This window comes from Elaeis guineensis, chromosome 11 (assembly GCF_000442705.2).
Source record: "Elaeis guineensis isolate ETL-2024a chromosome 11, EG11, whole genome shotgun sequence".
NCBI classification, from domain to species: domain Eukaryota; kingdom Viridiplantae; phylum Streptophyta; class Magnoliopsida; order Arecales; family Arecaceae; genus Elaeis; species Elaeis guineensis.
This window is the reverse complement of record NC_026003.2, coordinates 116,320,623-116,326,139: the sequence shown is the minus strand read 5'-3', so window position 1 is coordinate 116,326,139 and position 5,517 is coordinate 116,320,623.

Here is a 5,517-nt window from a genome sequence, read left to right as displayed (position 1 = left end):
AACGGACTTGATTAACGCGGGTCGGATCAGAAAATTGTCAATCCAAATCCAATCTATTTATTAAACGGACCAAAAATTCAAATCTAAAACCGATCTATTTATTAAACAAGTAATCCGACCCGATCCGTTTAATCCATTTATTAAATAAGTCAAATTAGATTAAATAGATTAAACAGATCGGATTAAATAGATCAGAAATAGGTTAAACATGTTTTAAACAGGTTAAACGGATCTTAAATGAGTTAAATAGGTTAAACAGGTCCGGTTAAATGGGTCAGAAATAGTTTAAACAGGTTAAATGGGTTATCTGACTCAATCTGTTCTGAATATTAAATGAGTTAAACGGATCAAATATCTAAAATCCAAATCTAATTCAATTCAATTATTAAACAGATTAAACGGATCGATCCGTTTATGATTCAAATCCGTTTAGTCTAAATCCAAACTTGTTTATGACGAATCGAACACAAATCGAGTTGACGGATTGGATCCCGTTTAGTCTTATTCAGGAGGTTTCATTTCTTCAAGGTTGACCCTCTGTAATCACAAAGCCTAATCTAATTTTGGAGAAATTTGATTGAAGGTGAAGGAGCTTCCAAATGTGTTTTCAGATAATTAGCAATTCCATGGTGTCGCTTTTCTTATTTCAGCAGTCATAAGTAGTTCGAGGGACCTAAATTTATTGTCCGAGAATATTGTTTGGTCTTCTTATGCCTTTTGCCCTTCCAACAGATTGTATTCTGATTCAAAGGAGGTATGATCTCAGATATGGAAATTGGCTGTTTTATATTTCAAAAACTCTCTCTCAAGTCGGACTCTTTTGTGAAATTTGGACGTGGTGGCCATTCCGGATTCTGGTCCTTTCTCAAAGCCTCATTCTGATGTGGGGCAGTGGTACAGCAGCTTGGTCTTCTGTGATGAGCGAAACAGAGCTCTGTTATGTTCAAAGGTGGCTGTTATTGCAGGAAAAAGAGTTGGCTTGGGAATCTTTGTGCTTGGGCAATGAATGCTTCTGCTTGTTGGTCTGGATGAGGTCCTATCCTCTGCTGCTGCTTATGAGCATCAACATTCTCTCTCCTGATTATCAGCCACTTGGTTTGGAACCATTTAGCTTCTTGCTTCTCGCATACAAAGAACTCTACACAGTTTGTAAACCTAAACATATCAAATAAAAATCTAATGGAATCCCCAACACACATGAAGGGCATATTAGGAAGAGCTGTTTAACCTTTCTACTAGATAAATAAGAAGTGTCAGGAAGCAAACATGTATTTGTGGAAAATAGAAGTGTGAAATTAATAAAAATTATATAAAATGGAACTTCTGAATTACCAGATAAACTGAAACAGAAAAAGAACTTGTAATAAAAGCTATGAGCCTGTTCTAATCTTGGGTGCATATCTAAATCTATGGTTGAGAATCCATTGTACATATAGCATTTGCATTTGGCCCATGCTTGGGTTATAGGGGATGGATGTCAATGAGCAAATTTATAGTGTATAAATGGAAATGGCTCTCTGTAATTTTTAAGCATAAGAAGGAACATTCGCTCAAAGATCTTGATATACCCAGGCAAAAAGAGGTGTGGGACCAATGGAAATCCAAACTGGAATTCTCATATTGATGATATTGCTCGAATTTCCTAAGGATCAGCTCAAAATGCATCTCAGATACCTTGAGTCTAGAAGAAAAATGGAACAGATATTAGAAGGGTTTTCTGATTAAAGAACGATAGGTACCTACATACCACAATCCAGGAACATAATGTTATTAAGTCAGGTTTCATCTGAAACAGATCATAAAAATAATGTGCTGGGGTTCAAGGCAAAACACAGTCGCAAATCTCATATCTCGAACCGGAGAAGAGATACATATGAGGGTTATCCGATTGAACAGAAAATAAGATATTTCATATCATGATCCAAGATATGGACATGTTATCAAAGTGTTTCTAGGATTGGAACTGAAACAAATCATGATCAGCCCAATGAGGAGATAGCGACAGAAGATATGAGATTAATGGCAGGAAACCTTTGAATTCTTGGAGGAGTTTGCAATCCTCTTCCATTATTTTCATTGTTGCTGGTACTGTTCTTCTCTCAAGTATCGATACTGGCTTGCCCAAGCTGGTGTTTTTGAGAATCTTCGAAGTTTTCACAATAACAGAGGAGATCAGTCCCCAAACTTACCAAAAAGAGAGCAACTGTGAGAAGAAACTGGAGCAATAAAAGATTTAGAACAAAACCTTTCCTTGAGACAGTAGGAACAGTTGAGGGAGCCTGCGCTTGGCCTCCACCTCGTGGACACACTGTTAACAATGTAGGAGGCAAATGGAAACTAACAGCAGAGGGAAAGTGAAAGGCAAATATAGGCTTCATGAGGTTTGGGGGTTGGGGGTTGGGAGTTGGCAAGGCTTCCAAGTGAATTACACTACACAGAATTTAAAATTTGAAAGGGGATGTTGGGAGTGATGTCAGTTTATTCATTTTATAAAAAGGTAAGAGGCACCGTTGTGCAAGAACAAGTTCTCAAACCAAGTAGTTGCATCCATCCATCTTGTCATCTATCGGACAATCCAAGTCAAAGCACATAACTAAGCTAGACTTGCTTTTTAATGTCTTCCCTTTGCCTACGATAAAAGAACAGAGATACTAACATAATTCTGCAAAAGTATAATTCAGCTAGCAATTTCCAGAAGACATCGAACGTGTAAGAACCTAAATCTTCCATCCAAGGTTATCAAAATGCACATGGAATGTGACCCAAGAATTCCAGAACACGATGATCTTCCAGAAGCCTTGAAAATTTGAAAGCCAACATGTTTATTGTTTCAGTTTCAAATTAGTTTAGGAATTGCATGCTAATTAATTCAATACATGAAAGGGGAGTTCCGAGACAGAGACCCCTCGTGGCAACACGTGTCACATGTTTAGAGGGTTCCCAACTCTGCCACGTACGGTGGGGGGTGTAGATATAGTAAATTTGGGGGGGGGGGGGGGGGGCTATTTTGGTGAAATCAAATCTGTCCAATATAGTAAATACCTATTTTGGTGAAAATCAAATTTGGTGAAAACCAAATCATGAAAATCAAATCACAATTAAAACCATTCTAAATTGGCCCAATATGTATTTCTTTTATATATTTTTTTATTTCTTTTTTATTTTTTTTTGGAGTCTATTTATACGATGTAAATATGTACCAAAAAAATCAATCAATACAATTGAATTCCTTTTTTTCTTCATATTTTTTGTCACCACCAACTACAAAACCTCGTGCATGATAAGCAATCATCTGGATATGGGCCTAAACTCTCTTGAATTCACACCTTCCAACAACATACCCTCCAGTAAAATAATCGGAGGTTGATGTCAATGACTTGGGTTTAGGTCCCACCCTCTCCCAAACTTTAATCTGGTTTCGTGTCCTAATTCGGAGAAAGAGAAAGTGCATATAAGCTGTTTAAGATAGCAATTCAAAAAAAAAAAAATTCATCAAGTTTCACTTGGTTCTGTTTCCATAGTCCAGCAACCAAGCTTAGAGAATGGAAGAAGGGATTGGCTGGCAACGGCTGTAGCATGGCAAAGATTTACTTAAGCAATCATGATATAAATTCACTAGTCTCTATGTGGTTGCTTACCAAAGCAAATCATGTCACCACACAAGTGGTACCACAGTTGGCCACGCGCCTTTAACCCTGTAGCCCACGTCTATGGTTCGAGCATGCTTTGGCAAGAAGTGATTGCCGCTTCTCGATTGCATGTCCTTATTGAGTAATCTTGGGGCAGATCTGACCATGTGCCAGCAACTGATGATGGAATGCCCAGAGTTGGACCGTCAAATGAGTTCCGGTTCAACTATAGCACCTATAAGGCGCAACGCCCAACCTTCTACCATCAGTCAGCACACTACAGACAATCGATAAATCCCAATTGACCTTCTCTGATGGATACAAGCTGTCTACAACAATCCAGTCGACTTCATAGTCAAATTTTACAGGTACCAACATACAATCGATATATCCTCATTACCGACATATAGTCCGCATAACTGAAACCGCCAGTAATGATATTTATGGGCACTAACTGCTCACCTATGATCATATGGTGCCAGAATAAACGAATCCACATGCTTAACCGTTATAGACGGTTATCAACAATTTGTCTATAAAAGAGAGGTAAAGAAACAGCGATGGTAAGACTCTTCTGAGCTGATATTCTGTCAAAATTCTAGTTTAACTGTTCTGTTCACCACTCTTCGCTGACTTAAGCATTAAAAGGTCTCCATCGGATATAATTTTGGTCAATGAATTTGTTTTGTAGGTCACTCATCACCGAACTCAGGCGCACACTTAGATTGGCCACAACAAGTAATAATCCTATGAAAAAATTACAGGACAAAATAAACAAAGGTCACATATCATTTGATGAAATGTATGATTCAAGAAAAAGGAACCTACCGATGGCTGCGTGGATGACCTCCACTAGTGACATCAATTGCAGCAAAATATCCAAAAAAAAAACATAGAGAAGACATGCGAGAGATTGTGTCAAAGAGGATGCCCAAAGTCGAGAGAGATAAGAGGGTAATCGAAGTCTTGTATCCGTACTAATAAGAAATCCGATTATCGAAGATCCCAACATTGCCAACAGAGGCGAGAGGGTGGCAGTGCGGCAGGGGGGTGTTGTTGATCGGTCGAGCCCAAGAGATCGGGGTTATGGTGGGATGAGACTAAATCGGGCAGCCAGAGAAGTCGAAACTAGGCCGTGTCGAAGAATTCAAAGCCAGAGATCAATAGATTAAGGGAAATTATGGTTTGACCTGCTGGGGAGCCTTGGACTTTATGACTACACATCTCTTAGGACTTGCTTGCTTCGCCGGAAATGCAGGGGAGGAGGCAATTCTTGAGCAGCAGAGAGGGGGCTTGGAGTTCCAAGAGAAGAGGAGGGGGGGAAGAAAAGGCTTTTTGGAAAGTTATTTTTATATTTTTATAAAACATAAAAATTTATGGAGAAAGTGGATTTTGAAATTTTTTGTAGGATGGATAGTAACGGTATTTTTTACCAAAATATCCCTTTAAGGATCCATTTGATTGGGGGTAATTTGGCATGAAAAAATAAATCTCATATTAGATTATTATGTTTGGTATAAAAAATAGAATAGAGAAATACTAAAAAATTGGTGGGCTCCATATTTATTTTTTGAAGAAAGAAAATAAAATAAATACTATAAGAGATTTGTTAGATGTATGTCCTAGAAGCCAATATGGCTGACACATTGTAATAAATTTACGATATAATTTTATACTTAATATATTGATATGATCGATAAAAAGATAATTTTTTTTCATTCAAGTGTAATGTGTCTTTAAATCATCCATGAAATTAGTTTCGATACATATTCTCAAGGTGTTGAGAATTAGAGATATGATTTAATTCCTAAAGGCTCCTAATCATAGGATCATCATGAGGATGGTGATAGATGGGTCTTTAGTCTACAGTATAGAGACACTGGACGAC